The sequence below is a fragment of the Sinocyclocheilus rhinocerous genome, unplaced genomic scaffold (genome assembly GCF_001515625.1).
Source record: "Sinocyclocheilus rhinocerous isolate Xijiao unplaced genomic scaffold, SAMN03320098_v1.1 scaffold1004, whole genome shotgun sequence".
NCBI lineage: Eukaryota > Metazoa > Chordata > Actinopteri > Cypriniformes > Cyprinidae > Sinocyclocheilus > Sinocyclocheilus rhinocerous.
The window spans coordinates 719,595-726,394 of record NW_015627248.1 but is presented as its reverse complement, the minus strand read 5'-3'; positions in this window follow the sequence as shown (position 1 = coordinate 726,394).

Below are 6,800 nucleotides of genomic sequence, written 5' to 3'. Positions count from 1 at the left end.
TTGGTATCAGAAACGAAAAAAAAAAAAAAAAATCAATATCGGTCGATCACTAAAGAAGATGCATCACGCGCCGGCTGAAGAAGAAGACGCGAACGCGCTCAGGACAGTTCGGACATTGAGGTGAATCAGAGGTAAAAAACTATATAAATACTGTTCAGTGTCTTGCACAGACCGAAGGTTTCGTGTCTTTACACATCAATGTATCGTCACGGGCCGCAGGGTTTAATTTGGTTTTGTTTGTGTATGTTTTTTTGACTCAAAGCCGTGATTCCCATCCACTTACATTATATGAATGACAGACTGCAACAATTTGAGTTAAAAATCTTCGTTTGTGTTCTACTGAAGAAACAAAGTCACCTACATCTTGGCTGCCCTGGGGGTAAGCAGATAAACATCAAATTTTCATTTTGGGTGAACTATCCCTTTAAGCAACACAACCGTTTACCTTCATATATCAACATCGAAGCAGGATTCAGCAGCTAAGCTTACCTTGATGAGCCTATGTGCTCAGAGGTTAGCCAATCATAGCAGAAGTCTTACTGTACATATAAAAGTCTCAAAGGTACAACAGCAACCAACTGAAAAGTACCAGCTTGCTTCAGGGGCAGACAGAAGGTGGAAAATAGTTTAAAACCAAATAACGTCAGTTTTTGGTGCAAAGAAACCTTGACTAACATTATAAGTGTACTCTGGTTAAAAAAAATGTTCCAAAAGTGTAGAATAGACCCTTCATTACATTTACGAACCAGAAAATTTTGTATTACTCATTTTACCAAAAATGAACTTCTAAAAGTTCTGCCTTGCTGTTTAATGGTCTTATTTACAGAATTAATAACTCTACCCAAACCTCATACCTGCCAGGTAAAAGTGATTCAGTGCTGGTGTCTACAACTTTGCAGGCAGCTTGTAACCTAGCAGATGATTGCTCTCACCTACTGCACTGTTCACTGGAGGCCTCTAATCGCTTCCAGGCTGATTACCTGTTCCCCTGAGACCACCAGAGACATCTACTTCTGAGAGCCCCTGGCATCATCATTTCTCCCTCAAGAGCTTTTACCAACAAACTAGCATGAAGTATGAGCACCTGATAACCTCTAAGCCTTTGAAAAAAGAGGAGATACCTGTGGAAAATTGAGGAGGAACAGCACAGGACCACATAACTTTTGAAGTTCATGCAGCTTTATGGAGCCATAAACAAAATTGGGGTAAACAGCGTGGTGTCTGGGGCAAATTACATAGAAATGTACACATAATTTGGCTCTAAATTATTAATAATAATTTATATTAATCTGGCACCTGTCTATATAAATCAAACTACTGACAGATCTAATGTGGAAATAGATCATACGATGTTAATAACGCCATCTTGAGAAAGAGAACACATAGATGGGTGATATGATCGCTGCATGGGGAATTTGTGATGGGAACAGATTCGCATGACTGGTAATGAGGACTTGCAGAAAATGGTGACATTCTACCTAAAGGCATTTAACAGCCTGAATGTCTGACTTGGGCTGTAATGAGCCCAACATCCGTAAAGCTCAATTTGTAATGGTGCAAATTCTCTATTAGCCTGTCTGCCTCTCCGACAACCTGGTAACCTTCACAACGTGTTATGAGGAATTTGGAGATATTTGGTGGAAACAGGGTGGAACAAGGTTATTAGCAGGTGATATCTAATGCAGACGTTTCTGGGTGACAACATGCAGATTGCACAGTACAGCTGTTTGTTGCAGATAAATGAGTCAGTTTTGGACTATATTTATAAAAGATGTTAGTGATAAACCAACTTTTGTGGTGTTTTTTGTTTATGATTTATGATTTGCTGCTGATTTGACTATTGTCTGGGCACCAACCAGACAGGCTTTCCTGGGTCCTGTGAGGAAAGGGTATGGTATTTTAGTGTGGCCCTGACATCACTTTTAGGGTCTGTTTACACTTGGAAGGTTTGGTTTGATTAAAAACAGTGTGAACATTAGACAAACCAGAACTAAATGTATAATTTCTTTTTTTTTCTCCAGACCAAAAGAACCAAGAGAACCAAAACTACAAGTGTAAACAACCTTTTTTTCATTGTTTTGTTATGTGAAACTATTTTGATAAATTAAAAAATGACATTTGATTATAATGTCATTTTTAATTAAAAAAAATTCAAAATGACTTTTAAACTAGCCTTGATAATTTACTGTAAAATTTTAAATCTAATGTTTAGGTTGGACACCTAACTGATCTTTTTCAATCATTTCTCATTTCAGATATCATTCAACAAGTCTGCATTTAATATGTAATTGTATGGTAATAGGGGTGTGCGATAATGACAAAAAATGAAAAATCAATAAAAGTTTAAATTTTTTTTTTTTTTTACCTTTTATGGGCATTTTTACCTTTAAAAGGCATTTTTTTCTAACCTAATTAAATGTATGCCTCATCTTTTGTGTCAAATTCTTATATTTAATCAATAAATTCTAATAGTCAGACACTATAGGGCTTTTACCAATTAAATGAAATTCGTATCAACAAAATGTGTGTTTGCAATGCAGAGGTGGCACAGAATCTGCATCTGAAGTGGCATTTAGGTGCATTTACACAGACTGTTTAATGCAAGAATGAATCCGTTTAACCTGCAGTTACAATTGCTTAAATAATGTTTTGATGTTTAAAAAAAAAAGTTTAATACTGATATTTAAAATGATTTGGAAAGAAAGGGAAAATATGCTTTAAATATAAATCTTAAATCGCCAGTAGGTGGTGGCAAATCACTGAATGCGTGAGTCATTGAGTCATTCATTCAAGCATGTGCCGTGGTACTCTCGTGAATGGCAGAAGAGACTGATCCGGAAGAGAAGAATTTGTGGAATAAAGTCGTTATTTTAGTTTTCTTTGCGAACAAAAAGTATTCTTGTAGCTTCTAACATTACAGTTGAATCACTGATGTCATATGGACTTTTACCGATGTCCTTACTACATTTCTGGGCCATAAAACATTTCAGTTGCCTTGCTGTCTATGCAGGGTCAGAAAGCTCTCAGATTTCATCAAAAATATCTTAATTTGTGTTTCAAAGTTGAACGAAGGCCTTACGGGTTTGGAACGACATGAGGGTGAGTAATTATGGCAGAATTTAAATTTTTGGGTGAACTATCTCTGTAAGACATGGGTTTAAAACCTTTCTGTATTCTATATGTCACCTGTAATGAATACGACAGGCCGTGGAATCCACAGTTCCGAGTCTACAGAGAAAATCTTTAATTTAAACATGGAAATAAACAGGTTTTGTTCAAGTTCGCTCCAGTGCTGCTGTCAATACAGCAAAAAGCAGACGAATCAAAAAAATCATGACATTCTGAAATTTAATTTTTCACTCATAATGCTGAGGACACAATTTGCATTGAATTTTTTGTGTAAAATTAGAAATATACAAAAACAGTAACATATTTATTAGTGACCTTAGTCTGTACCATTATATAAAGTATTGTATAAATATGCACTAGCTTTAACAATTTTAAGATTCATATGCACTTCTAAACTGCTTTGCTAATAAAAAAAAAACAGTACTTTATCTGCAGGAAGCCTCATTTTAACACTATGATTTGAATCAATCAGATTAAAGCTCAATCAGATTAAAACAATTGCTATGCTGTTGTTGCTTTGTATCTTAACCTATTTGCATAGATTGACAGATAACAACAGATCCTAATGACTAATGGCATGATTCAAAAGATTAGTGTTTAGATGATGAGGTTTTCTTGAGGACAACGTTTTGCATTTATTTAAGAAGTGTATTCTAGTTTGTGCATCTACTGTATGCAGTTGCTTGGTTGGATATGCTGCCTAATTGTTTGAAATGTTATTATCTCTTCTTTAAACACAGGGGGCCTGCATTAAATCTGTTTCATGGAGAACAGCCACAATGGATTGATAGTTTGTTGTATAATGCAGTGACATTCATGTTGTATAATGCATACATTTTTAAGTGTGGCTGAAGTGTCCAAATATTTTTGGGGTCACTGTCTCAGACGACAGTCTTCCGGGAAGTGGACTTGACTTGACTTTCCATTCAGCTGCAAATTGACAAAGATGCAGGATTCCCTCTGTCTGTTTTCAGCAGAGGTTCAGCGATGAGCTATAAATCTAAAGAGTGAGAGTTAATGAAATAAACTTGGGCATCACACCACTCCTTCTGATGCCTGTGTTGAAAAATGAAAGATTGCTTATGTGAGAAGCAGTAGAAGATTTGACCATATGGTTTCCTAAGCCCATTTTCTACTGATGGTGTGCCAGTATTGATGCCCAGTTTGGAAATGTTTGGGTTTGTTGGGTTGGTAAGATCCTCACCAAGAAAAATTCTTGACTATCAAGTGTGTGAAAATGTTTTGAAAGCAGTTCACAATCCTGGCACCAGCATATCGGTGAAATGTAGCAGTTTGAGTGTTGTCTTACTGTTTAGGGGCATTTGAAGTATTAGGAAGCCAAGGGATTCTGGGAACGCTGAAGGTGTATCGATGCTTCCTGTTTTTCTTTTTCCTTTGGGTTTAAAGTCTTGCAGTGTTACATGCACATGCAAAATCTGCTTACTGATCGCCGTACAGTTCTGTAGCCTGAAAAAAATGTAAGATCACCTCACTGGAGAATGTTAAACCTGTGTGTGAGTGAGCTGAGTGAAAAATAAGAAAAACATCCACTATGGAGCCGTGCAAAGGTGCATCTCAAGAAATACGAATCATTAGAGTGTTTGAGGAACATTACAATTCCAAATATTGTTGCCTGTTATTCAGTTGGCTTTTACTCTAGTCTGATTTTCAATAGCAAAATAAATTGCATGCGATTTCCCCAATTTGTAATTTGCTTTAAATAAAAGTGTCTAATAATTTACATAAAGTACTTAATGATCAGTTTATAGTATTATGCATGATTATTATTTTTTTTGGCATTTCAAGTGAACACCCTTGAGCAAAATACAAAATGAATAATTGACTTCCTTTAAATTCATGAGTTCAAAATTTGAATTGATTTGACAACAACACAGGCTCTATCTGTCAGGGTCTGGCGTTTGGCCGCTCTCAGTTTCCCCGAAGCGGCGGTGCCCGCTCATGAGGTTCTCAAAGCTGCGGTGCCCGCCCACAAGGCTCCAGAAGCAGCAGTGTCCGCGCACAAGGCTCCGGAAGCGGCAGTGGCCGCTCTAGGGTCTGGCGTCTGGTGTTCTCCCTCTCACCACCAGAGGTCGCCACTTCCCATTCTCCCGGACTCCGTTACCTTGACACCATACACCTGTTCACTCATTACACTAAATTCCCCAAACTCCACACACCTGTTCAGTCACTCACTCATCACACTCACCCTCAGCTGTGCCCCGTTGTCACTGACCATATCTTCACCTCTCACTCACCACTCGGCCTGGTTGTATGGATAATGTAACGGTGTTCGTCGTCTCTAGACCTGTTTTTGTTTGCCTTGTTGGCCTTTCTGTTTAAATAAAGAAGTTTTCACCTGCATTTGGACCCAGACCCTGTTTACACGGTGTGTTTTCAGTACCGAGCCGTGACACTATCTATCTATCTATTTGTCTGTCTGTCTGTCTGTCGTTTTATCTATCTATGGTTCTATAGTTCTGTCTGTCATTATATCTGACTTTCTATCCATTATTTTGTTTTCTTTATGTATCGTTCTATTTTTCTGTCATTCTATTATTCTATTGTTCTATTTTTTGTCTTATTTATTGTTCTATTGTTCATTTTAATCTTACTTCATACATTCTCAGTTCAATTCTGAATGACACAACCCTGCAGATGAAATAGAAAACAAGTGAGTTGCTAGTTGGTACAACACTAAGAAGCAAATTCTGTTCTAATTCTAAGAAACAAATTTCACAAAAACCATTAACAAGTAATAAATAAGCTGCTGAGCTTGTAAGGATCCCCCTGTGTGTGTTTGAATGATACAGATTAGTTTTTTCAGACAGACGTTTTGTGCTAGCAGTATTTTTTTGATTAGCCTTTAAACTTCATTATTATCAGAAATGTTCAGAAAAGATAAAAGCAGAATTATTGGGTTTGCATTTTTAAATGAAATGTAAATGTTCTAAATGATCGAATTTGAAAAAGGTTAAAGAGATGAACAGATGTTCATTTTGGGACTCCACAGACATGGTTCTGTAGATGTCTTCTGTGAACAGCTCTCTTATTATCATCCCTCACACTCCATAATGTCCCATCATTCCTCATGTGGGGGATGAATAATAGTTTTCCCGCCCCTGTGGAGACCGGGACCACCCATCTTTACTGCATTAACCATTGAGGAAGGGATAGAGTGTGGCAACACTTCATAAGGCTCCACTGCTTTTCACCTTGAAATGAGACCGTACATCACTCAAAGGTCACCGTGTGATGACTTTGATCATTTCAATTAAACCCTCATTTAGAACATTCTTCATCTGTTGACTTTAATAGTTCCTTGTGGACCTATCAGAGTGTTATTTGAACAATAATCAGTTTTATTGCCATCAAAACGTTTTGGAAATATACCAGTCATTATACATCAATGCTTGCTCTGTTTGTTTGTATTCTCTTTGGTTTATAAAAACCATATCGGTTATGAGGGAAAATACTAATATGAAATTTGAACAATCATTTATGAATAAAACCTACTTGACAACAACAGTTGTTATATCAATATCCTGTAGAACACCCTAAATAATGTTATAGTTGCTGTTAAATGTCAAGCTTGTCTTGTGATTTTGCTACCTGTCGTGTACAGAAACTTTTCATACACAAGAAGCATGTTCCAAAAAAAAAAAAAAAAAAAA